We start from the raw sequence: 12,605 nt of genomic DNA, 5'->3' as shown, positions 1-12,605 counted from the left end.
GATAGTAATAATAATTAATATTAGAAGTGTAATAATAATAAAGTAATGATAATAAACGAGTTTAAATTATGCAAGAAATATTTTATTATGGATTATCAAGAAAATATTTAGTATTATTAATAAAAACTCTGTAGTACTAAATAATCAAGTAAGTAATAATTTTAATAATTGTAAGGGTTGTTTGCTTGTTGCAAATACAAGCATGCATGGTCTCCCCAAGCATTCAATTTACATAACGTTGCTTGCATTATTGCTTCGGTTCTCTTCAGTAATTGAAGGGAGTACTGTCTGAAAAATTATATTTAAAGACTTTTATAATCGAGATTTTCTGTATATGGTTTTTAGAGTAATACGTTTTATAATTACTGTGGAGAATCGAAACATTATGGTTGAAAATTAATCATTTTATACTGTTGTGTTAAAGTTATAACTACAGACAATAATAACTATTTTATCAATATAAATTCAACATTAGAAATAACTAAGTGATTTACAGTTTTATTCTGTTATTCAACGTACATATAATAATTCTAAGCAACTATAATAACTACTATATCAATGAAAATTTGTGAATGACACGAAATTACGTAGTTAATCAGTTTATTTAAATTACAATTAATTAAAAATATTGCGGAGTTCTCGTACGTCTTGACAAATACACCACATAAAGAAAAAATAATAACTTTGACAATATTTCGTTATTTGAATTCAATTTATTCAAATTTTGATTAAGAAGTATATCAATTAATTGTAATAAATAAAAAAATATATCGATATATATTGAATGTAAAGTTATATTAATTAAACAGTTGAGAGCCTCTGATACTCCATCTTAAAAGGATATAAATTATGATTCTTCGAAAAAATAATAATTATTTAAAGTGTTAAATAGGTTCTTTCAACGTAATCCAATTAAACGTTTTTTGTTTAAAAGAAGAAAATTTTTCAATAAATGATGAACCACGTTGTGGTCGACAATCTGAGTTCGATGAAGAACGTCTGAAAGCTTTTCTGTGTAATGACACACGACAATTGTTTCTAGAATTACCTAGAAAACAAAATGGGAAAGGTGCAGAAACTTGGAACTAGGGGAACAAAAACCGGCGGATTACTCTCCGTGCCTTCTTGCTGACTCAACTTCGTGCCGAGTGTAATTGTTACAAGTGATAAGAAAGTGTGTCTCTATGTGAATGTAAAGCAGGGGAAAGACTAGTTAAAGAACGAACAGACAACAACAGGCGTTGAACTGTGAGAATTATTAGAACAATGGTTTGCGTACAAAACCGTGGAATTTTTCAAGCAAGGAATCCAACAATTTCTGCGATTGTTGGGAACAAGTTTTAAATAATGGCTAAAAATATATTGTACATTATGATATTTGAGGATATCACGCCTCAGCTTTTCGTGGTACCTAGTTCATTGTACATGAATTTGTATTAAACCTTACAGGACGTCATACTTTACATCTGCAAGGACCGCATTTCTTTTTTTCGACAGATTTCTTATATCTATATTCTTTTACTATTAACAAGTAAACTAAGTTCACTGTTCAAAAGTTACTAAAACTTTTTTCATTAAACTAAAAGTCACATCCAACGTCACAAACACCAATATGATAGAAACGTCAATGAAGAACAATTTTATAATGTTATTTCAAATGTGATTACAGGTACGAAAATAATTATGAAATAAAACAACATGATATTTCAAATAATATAATTTCAATAGTGCACAAGTCTGTTGTTAAGCAACTGCATCACCATCAATGGTGTATGATATACCTATGCATAGATATCAAAGGTGATATAGGTCCAATAAAGGTTAAATATTTGAAAGAAAGAAAAGAATTTGACCAAAATGAAAAGAAAAGAAATTTTATTAACACACGAACATATTTACCAACGCGATACTTCCCCCATAGCTTCTCTGTTTGAATAGAGACGAGCACTCTCCCATTCCTTCGACGAAGTTTCAATGTTATCGTCTGAATTGCCACGATTTGCGACGATATCGTCGTTCTAGTCTCGTTGGTTGAGTGCTGACACTTGGCATCGTTGAAGTCGATACGTCGAGTCGATTTCTCTGAAGCATCGTCAATTGCTTCACGGAAGTACGTTGACTAGGAGGTAGAAAAGAAAGATTCAATCTGTGTCTCGTAGAGCTCCACGTCTTTGAGTGACATCGATCTGTTTGATCTGAGAGAGAACTTTATATCGCTACAATTTTATTTTTACCCCAATTTATTTAACGACTTTATTTGTCACAGTAAAAATGAGAACAACATCGAAGAACAAGAATTACAGTGAAAGAAGAACGAAAGGGTGAGGTTCAGCGAATAACGCTGTTTTATAGCTATTTCAAAGATGTTATTAACCTTTCCGAGCATTTTCTACCTCAGAAGAGAACCATATGAAACTCACAATTAAGAAATTTAATATGTTACATAACGATGACAAATATTTAGTTAAGTCACTTAACATATTCATTTCATAGATCCCAAATTTTGTTTTGACATAGTTTGCTTCTGAGGTATATGTATATGACGTGTATTTGGTTGTCTTTGAGGAAAAATATCATATACGATACAGCTAATAGAAAAATACATTATACGATAAAAGGAAATGTACAGATGAGTAAGAATAAGTAGTGTTCATTCAAAATATATACTTCAAGGTGAACTACTTTTTGTCCACAAAATATGTACATCATAATCAATACATGAAACTAACATCGAACCAATTTTTTTTTATCCTTAATATGTCAACTGGTGCCTTTTCTTTAAATATAATTAAAGTTTCATATGTATAAACACCACATCATATGCATGAACCTCGTAGTACCTTGAAATGAGTTAAATGGAAACACCTTTTTAATCCTGCCTTTTATCTTTCACGGAAAAATACCTGAACATTGCTCAAATTATGGGTCTCACCGCCCTCGTGAATCATATTATTAAATATCTAGACAATGTTTAACCAAATATTAATAATTAAAATATAAGATACTGCTTCATATCGCCCAGCAACTTAGAGTGGAATGAAAACACATAGAGTATTTTAAATGATCGATTAACCTTGGTTGGATGCCTAGAAACATTTAATTAGACAAAAGCATAAGCAAATTTTCACCATAAGGTATATTAATGAAACACAAAGACCAATACAAATTTTTTCATGTAGAATCACGCCCTTTTCGCTTTTACCATCATTTACCGAACACCCTCTATAATCTATATAATCTATGATATCTATAATATCTACAATATCTGCAATCTACAATTTAATATAATTTATGTCTACAATATCTATAATTTGAAATATAATAATAATCAATAAAAAACCAGCAATTCTATAAACATCGAATGGTGCTGCAAACTATTTAGTGGCATCGCATGTATAGACAAAACCGTGAATTCAGAAATGATTTATCGTCTGGCAGAAAATAAGCGAGATCAAACGATCCGAGATAACGTAGAAGGGAGCTGGAAGAAACGCATCATGTGTTATTATGTATCGCGTGATATCTATCCGGGGAGTTTTATTCGGACGTTGTTCAGTGTATGCAATACAATCTCTTGGAAAAAAACAGCCTCTGCAGACGGTTTTATTAAGTATTCCACGTAGAGTGTGCCGCGCGCGTGTCAGTCGTTTGAACAGTCAGGGGTGAAAAGTTACACCGCAGGATTACACCGGAAAAACCCTGGGGTCCGATGCTATCGGGAGCAGATCAAAATATATCATTTAACGCGTGAAACCTTCTGCACGGACGACACGTGGGAAATTCTGGTTCTGATGGACCGTAGAGAACGAGCTTTTGGAGGAACGATACGATTTGAAGTAGGGTTGGGAATAAATGTCGGGTTTTCGTGCGGCAATTTTTACCCCCCATTTGTTTTCACCATAACGTCTTCAATGTTCAGCGTTTCTGCAACAATTTTCTTTATTTTGTAGTAGGGGTTTTGACAAGTCGATTGGTATTCAATGTCAAAGTTTAATTCTCACCAACAATATTTATTGGAAAAACAAACTTCACGTCTGTAAACTTTTTGCGTCACAATAATTCCCCTTCCCCTTTTCGCCTAAAGCGTGGGAAAATTTACATACATGAAAATGTGGTTACTGAATTCGAAAAAAGAGAAAAGGTTGCAAAACTTGTATTCGTTCGAAACGTCAATAAAATTTAATTATACTATTCGAACAAAAGTTGAAATGTAACGAACGGAACGAAATTTAAACAAATACATGATATTTAATTCATTCATGAAAAGTACAAATATTGAAAGCTTCCGGTAAATACGAGCGTGCAGAATTACTTATTGACGAATGATATGGCCTTTTCATGTTCCAACATGAACAAATAACCGATACAAACAGCGAAATGGCCGATGAAAGGAAATGAATTGAAGCAAATTAATTATGAAAATATTGATATTTCAAACTTGACGGGGAAAAAGTATTCATATACCGATGCGTTGAAATTTTATTCAATAAACACTAACCAACTCAATTGAGGGTTTCAATGATATCAAAATAAGTTCAGGGATTTTTTATCAATTATTTCCATCGGGTAGTTAGTAATTTTTTTACATTCTGCAGATAAATGTGATTTAGTTTATTCATCCTTGATAAAATCCAATTTTTGTTGTTCGAAAGAATTTTTGAACAATGTTTAAGACAAACAATTCTCTTTTGTGATTATATACAGTGGAGGCCACTAAAAATTGTATACTTAATGATTCTTATCTACAAAAGGTTTAATTTAGTATGGTATTTAGTTTAATCTAAGATTGACCCCTTATGTTATATTGTATTACTATTCAATATAATTTGACTCAGAGGTTTTCTGTTCTTCTAATGATAAATTGTTAGCAACTACACTGTTGTAGTTTGTCGTAGCTTTATTATTTTATTTTCACTTTTTGATGAAGTAATGCATAGTACAGAGAAAGCTTAGTTGATTTAAATAGATTCAATTGGATTTAAATATTATTACATTTACGATAATCGATGTTTACGTTATTTTTGCATATAGCTATAAGTAATGTAATTTTAGCTTCATTACCTACATTGTTGATACATATAATGTTTAATTAAGATATGTTAAATCACTCATCCCTATATCAGCTTCAAAATCTGGTAGTAATTACAGTAGTATCGAGTATTAATGATTATTAACGAGTTGTTTCAACTCTGTATGGTCTGTACAATAATTCAATAGATAATATACATTACTTTGAGGCGAATAAACGATGCTAATTAAATTTAAGTTGCTTTTATACCCCCCAAAAAGATACTTAAATGCAAAACATCTGATGATATTGCTGATGAAAGTAAAGATTACTTTCTCACATTTAACTTTACAAAACGAACATCCGTTCTTAAGAAATTCAACGTCTTTAACATTATTAGTTATCGGTACGATAAGTAATACCTTTATGTATGAGTTTTGTCTAAATTCTAACTAAGCAATCCATCTCTTTCATATTTTCTCTATTCAATTAATACCCGTTCGGATACAAATTGGTTTTTCGACGTCCCAGATACAGATGGATCGGTTTCTTCCATGAGGTGGTTACAGCTTATTCCCGTGTGATCTGTTTCAAGTTATCACAGTTAGCTCTTTTCCGCCAGGGTCATTACTTTTTTCCGCCCGTGTTCAAAGAGAAAAAAGTAAAGAGAGGACGAACGAGATAGAAAAAGTTAAACCACAACGTGGTACGTGAACTCCGGGCACAGACATTGTCCGCAGAAAAGTACAATGGGCCATCGGTGCAAAAATGTCTTTTCGTTAGTTAGCGTAGCATCCTCGACGGTAAATTACCAGAGCAATAGCGGTTGGAGGTGTAATGTAGCGTCGCTAAGTACCATTGCATCAGTGAGGATGCACTGTACACCGTGTAGGATTGTTATCGTTTTAACAGCAAAGCCAACAGTACCACTAAATCTCGCAGTGTGCCACGTTGGCGAGCGCATTTATCTGCCCCGTAATACGGCGCTGGTGGAACGATCAGTTTTAACGTAATCATCCTTTGTTTACGCGACAAACGAGTCTGGCCATTCTTGGTGAACCGCTGGAATCTCGACCACTCCGTGGAAAAAAACGCATTCGTTTGCGAAAAGAAGACCGTAGAAGGAAAATGGTTGAACAGGAAATTAGCAGATAAAAGAACGCTTGCTTGTCTGAGATTGATCAAATAGAAAAAAAATGATACGAGAAGAAGGAAAAGTTGGGATATACAGCACAAAGAGAGACTGGAGAAATATGTATTACATAACATTGGAGATTATATTTTATATTACTTTGACAAACAGTAATTTTGATAACTCATACGAAATAGAAATGTACTGTAAAGTATTAGGTTGTTTCAAAAGTTTCTTTCGCGACTTGCATTTAGTTGATTTGTGTGGCAGTGTTTACATAAATAGACAACTTTATCTCTTAGAAGCTAATTTTATAACAGTTAACAGAACGAGATGGATTGTACACAATTCATTCATTTAACATAAAACATAAAATATTGTGTATGTATTACTTATTAATAAAACGAAAGAAACTTTTAGGACTACTTTATATTATAGATAGATAAGTATCTAAGTGTAATATGTAGTAAAGTCAATGATGTCAAAAAGGTTTATGGTAAGAACAATAATGTAAAAGAAACTATTTTTGTTATAATATTAAGTTAATATCAGATATATAAAAATAGAAAAAGTACAATGTAAATTAGATGTAAGGACTATCCCAATTGTAAAATAAAGCTGTGACTGGTAAGAAGAAAGACTGGACTAATTGTAAGAGGCGCAACAATCAAAGTAAAACAGATTACGAACCCTTATCAAATAAAGAAACTAAAACTAAAACTACATTGAGATTGATCATTTCATAAAGAGCGAGGTAAATAAGCGTGACAAGCAATTAAGAAACAAATGGAGGAATATATTAAAGGAACTGTTAGTAAGAAATTGTTCTCATAGATAGTGAGACACAACCTCAAAGATTCATAAATTTTATTTTTATTTCCAAGATGTAAATAACTCAACCCACATCAAAATAATATTTTAATTTCTACACTCCTATAAAAATTATGTTATTTATTATATTTATATTATTTATTAGTATATCATTGGATGTATCGTTGAATGAATAAGAAAGAGAACAAACTTCTGGAATAAAGAGTTACTTTTATTTTTTTTAAACGAGAAAAAAATTCATAAAGTATACAAGATGTATCAAATAACTGGGACAAGTCATAATTCCGATATCAATGATTTTATAGAAAAATACCAGGGGCAAAAAATGTATGGTTTAAAGAGTACTATATTTATAGGACCATTTATCTATTATAACTGCAATGGTGGATGTGTATTTGAGTGTTACATTATTTTCGGATGATGCTCATTTTTTAAGTTCACAAACACTGGATGAATTGAAAATAAATATGCATTCGTAAAATTAGAATCGGTATATCGAAAGAAGTGATTAAAAATTGGGTTTATCAAATTCGTTCTTGTATATAATGCCGAGGTGAACATTTATGTGATACGAAATATATCATTGTTGTGCATTATATTTAAAAAAAAAAAACTTGTTATACCTAAAATGGTTGTTGTTTTATTTCATTTAAATATCATATCGTTCTTATTGAAAACCCTTTTGTATAAATTCCAAACTATGTCTGTATTAGTACACATTTGCGATCGGTGACGTGAATTCACGTCACTTCAAATTCTATTCCTGGTTATGAGAAAATGATGAAAATCTTTTTATTTTATACACTACATATTTACAGCATTGATATTTCAAAACATATTTTGTGATTTTTATCTTCGCCTTAATGATATAAATTTGCATGTGTTAATACATATTTATAGCACATTCTTAAATTTCGTTTAAGTAAAAATATTTTCTAAACATACATATTTAGAATTGTCGTAGATCAACAAGTGCGCCTTACAATAATTTATATTATAATCTTAATAATAAGGTTCGTGTTCCCTGTCTATGGTCAGTACCTCTTATGCCTACAATCGAAGGTCACATTAAATAAAATGGCGGACAATTTCCACTGTTAATGGTAGCCAACGTGACACGGTATTTTCCGATCGGCGGAAGTGCCAGGTGGTAGTGTGACGGACAGTGGCTTTGCCACCTTTTTTTCGAACAGATAGAGCCGGACAGTTACCCGTAACTATCACGCGACAGTAACGTACGAAAATTCGTTTCGAAGACAATATCCGCGGCAGTATTTCACGATTGGTAAAGGTTCGTCGCGTAACAGTTAGCTGGGACAGGTAAAGCTATTACGTTTGTGCTTTTTTCTACACCAATGTTTGCTTTTAGTCGCTGGCGAGCGGAGGACGACGTCCATCATGAGATCCAGACTCACGCAAGCCGATGATCGATATCCGTAATCTCGGAGTTCGCACCTGAATTTTCGGGTTCCTTCCCCTCAGATACGGGGCGGGTATTAACCGTGTAGGCGGGGGAGAATTCGGCGTTACCAGCTATTACGCTAACGACCAGGTGAACGCATTGCCCGCCGTTTCTCTAATGGGTACACATTGCCCGTCGTGTCAGAGTAATAACGACTCTTTCGCGGCTGTTTTTCCGGCCATGGAAATCGCGGGTGGCCGATACCCAGCGTATTTTCGCGCGATGCTGGGGGTTCGAAGTTGGCCTTCCGTGTCGGGTAATCGTCGGCTGATTCCCAATCTCAATAAAGCCAGTAATAGACCAGTTACAACCTAACAGGCTCCAGCGCCCATCGACCGGGCGGGACGACCCCTCTTCTATCCTTTGCATCCCTCGAAATATTTGGTCGACGCAGCTTAACCCGGGGACGACGGGGCTGCATGCGGACGACCGTGAGCGCGTTGGACCGTGAAAGCTCCTGCCGAAAAATCCGATGCATCGCCGTGATTTTGTTAAACGGTCTCTTTCGGGAACGTGAAAACTGCACGCTAACTTCGCTACCTTTTTTATCCGGGAATTATGGACCCTATCGTCCTGACGTCGCGTAGTTGAACAGATTTTCCGAAAATGCGGTCGAAATTCAAGCAACCGACGGACTATTAACCCTTTCCGCTTTTACCATTGCGGTAGGGAGTCCAGGTATATCCCGGATCAAACGTTCGACTATGCTGTCGCTCGTACGAATCCGCTTTCAGCTCCGTTATCGTACCGTTGACAAATTTGCAGTGGCTTCAAAAAGTTTCGGTAGAGCATACAGCGAACTGTATTTCTTTTTGGACGGTATATTAAACCTTTGAACTCGGATATTCCCTTCGAGGAGGCATCGCAAGTCCAGCAAACTTTGGCAATGATTACAACAGGATCAACATTTTCAAACATGCGTGCGTACTCGAAGGTTTTCATTCAAATAGCACGAAAAAAAAACAAATCACAATATGGTATAAATACTGTGATATATTGCGTATAACAAAATATGAGCCGGTGTTACGTAGAAAGAGAATATGTGAACAGCCACACTTGAAAAAAGCGATATAAATCATTTGTATAAAAAAGTAAGGTGTATAGACATACTTTGTATAAAATGGTGCAATTTGCGAGGATAAACGAGGAAGTCTAAGATTGTAACCTAAAGAATAAGAACTTTCGATGCATATCTGTGACTATTTCACACGTTATCACATATCAGGATATTATCAAATTTTGATTTTTGGCATAAACATGTTCCTCGTGGTCGTAAGATTCATATAAGCTTAAATACCATTACAATAAACTACATGCTTGTTAAGTTACTTTATTTACAATAATATAACGTGAATCCTGTTTGCATGTTCTGTAACACAGTGGCTCCAAGTGCGAAGGGTTAAATAAGAAAAGTTGTGTATCTTGTTTAGCTATGGTTCGTTGACTAGTATAACGAGTATAAGGAAGATTCAGTCACATAAAAATCGTAACATTACTGGCGATTATATTTTGGCTATTCTTTCTTAGTAATTTTATATAATGTTAGATGGAAGCCACATCTGTATTTATGTATTCTACAATATTTGAATTTATATTATAAAGGGTATTTCAAAAAAACAATGTACATTATTTCATCGTATTTCTCAACTTTTTATCTTATGGAGTTAATCAATTTGTGCAATGAACGGCTCATACGTACCCTAAAATTACGCTTTGATTTGGATTAAAACATGCATTTCAATTTTGGCAAAAAATGTTGGTATTTTGACTATCGATAACTGCGTGTATCCTCAAGAAAATTGTTGTCCTATTTGTTGTTAGACACTACAGGTTTCCATTAGGCGTACGTAAACTATTCATTCTCTTGGTAACCAATATATTAAATGGCCGTGTATTGCGATGCTTTGAAATTATCCATCAAGTTTCACGATCTGACATATTCGGGTTCGCTCGACATAATTCATAATTACACATTTTGGCCACGTTCCGGGGATTTCGTCCCACTGTGCATCGGCCCGTGGACGTGAGCGATTTTGTCTCCGCGGATTCGGCCCGGTGAAACGTGAATTTCTACTCGGCGATGGTCCAACGACGGTCCACTCTCTCCCTGTAACGAATTCTTTCCGCTCCTTCCGCGCTGAGATTATTTGGGGAATTTCGTGCGACGCGATGGATCGTGTGATTCCGGTTGATTTGAATAGACGCAATCGGGGGTGAATTCTATTGTAGCCGCGGAGAATTTTAAAACTGTGTTCCCATTGTCGACCGTGGCTAACGTTCACGTTCGAAAAAAGGAACACTCCACCTGTGCATAATTTTTTCTTCGCTGAGCCGTCAAATGGTCCACCTGGGTGACAGTTGCGCGGCTCGCGCGCTGGTATTTCTTCGCGCGTAACAAATCTTGTAATCCGAATTAAGCAACGCCCCGCGACTCAAACATTGATACGGTAACTCTTTCGAATATCGTGGGATTTCGCGAGTTACATGTTCGTTGATGAAATGGAAAGACTTCGTTGTAATGTAATACAGAAGTATGAAAATAAATGAAATATACAATACAATAGGAATAAAAGTTGAAATACAGTACAGATAGTAAACCAACAAAGATTAGGGAAAGAAATAGAATGAATAATAAAGTGTAAACAAAACAAATCTAGTCATAATAGATAGGTACAGTGAATCGGAGTGAAATTAAATTATGGAGAATACCATTTGATGATTCATGGAATTAAATACTCGTTACAACTTTGCTTTTCTTTGATTAACAGTTCTTAAGGTTGACAGTTAATCGTTATTTACTTACAATATCGACAAGTACACTTCATCTCTGTTTAATTATCAAAATAATACTAACTCCAATTGAATCTCTATCTGGTTCGACTGAACAAGAACTGACGATTAATTTCTGGCACAAGTAAATGTGTTTGTTTTGATAAATGTACATTTTAACTCATATTCTTCATATCTTGCACTGTTGGAAGCAGTGCTACATCTGATTCTGTGTCAGCATTGTTAGCAGCATCGATGTTTTCTATTTAAAGCATTTTATTGAATTCGAAACATGTCTGGTTGAACAAAGATTTTGCTTTAGGGAACGGAAAGAAGTCGCTGGGGGCTGAATCTGTCGAGTAAGGTAGACGCTTTGGCACTGTTATGCATTTGTCAGCCAAGAACTGCTTTCTTGCAAATTCAATGTGAACTGACGCATTGTTCTGATGCAGAACCTAATTTCATACAATTCTAACCATTTTCTCTTGGCATACTCTCTCAAAATGATCAGTACATGCTTAAGATAGTACATATAGTCCTTTTAGAACCAAGTTCGGTAATATCAAGTCTTAAATATGGAAATAGTCTTTAGCATTGCTTTGAAAATGGGTATTCATCCGGCACAGTACATTATATTTTGCTTTTTAAGTACTTAATCAAATAATGATATAAATCATTTTTTTACTTTAACGAAGCCTCGGATATCAATTTCCTTAAGAAAAAAGTTGTTTCAAATCACCCCGAACCACTCCTTTCAAGAACCTCCAACATTTTTGGGACACTCTGTACATAAGCAATGAAATACTTTGTAGTTTATCAAATAAAACGTACTGATAAATAGACTGCGGATTGTTATGCATTTAGGGGAAATGGGAATATGGACACATAAATGAATTTTGGTAGAATCGAATCGAACAATTCTACCCTGAGCTATGACACCTCAAAGTTTTCTATTTTATAGACAATTATAAGAGACGGACAGACGTAGTGACCTATATACATACAGCCATGTGTCCTTGCAAGGCCGTTCCAATTCCGAGAAATACTAATAAACATTGTAGTATTTCCTGAATGGCCCACCCCTCTAAATTCCTTGACATAATAGTAAACATTGTAGTATTTCCTAGTTGGAAAATTCCTCAAAGTTCTTTGAAAGAGAAACATTTATATCCATTTTTCCTGACGATCTATTTTGATGAAATTTGGTATACAAGGGTTTTTGAAGTCGCTGATTACAAATCTGAACAAAATTTAGAAATTCAAAATGGCGGACCCAATATGGCGTACCAAAAATGCGAGAAGTGATTCGATTTGGATGAAACTTGGTACACAGGGATTTTCGGGGTCGCTGATTCCAAATCTGAACTTAGAATTTAAAAATTCAAAATGGCGGATACAACATA

The sequence above is a fragment of the Hylaeus volcanicus genome, chromosome 3 (genome assembly GCF_026283585.1).
Source record: "Hylaeus volcanicus isolate JK05 chromosome 3, UHH_iyHylVolc1.0_haploid, whole genome shotgun sequence".
Classification (NCBI taxonomy): Eukaryota; Metazoa; Arthropoda; class Insecta; order Hymenoptera; family Colletidae; genus Hylaeus; species Hylaeus volcanicus.
This window is presented reverse-complemented; position numbering follows the sequence as displayed.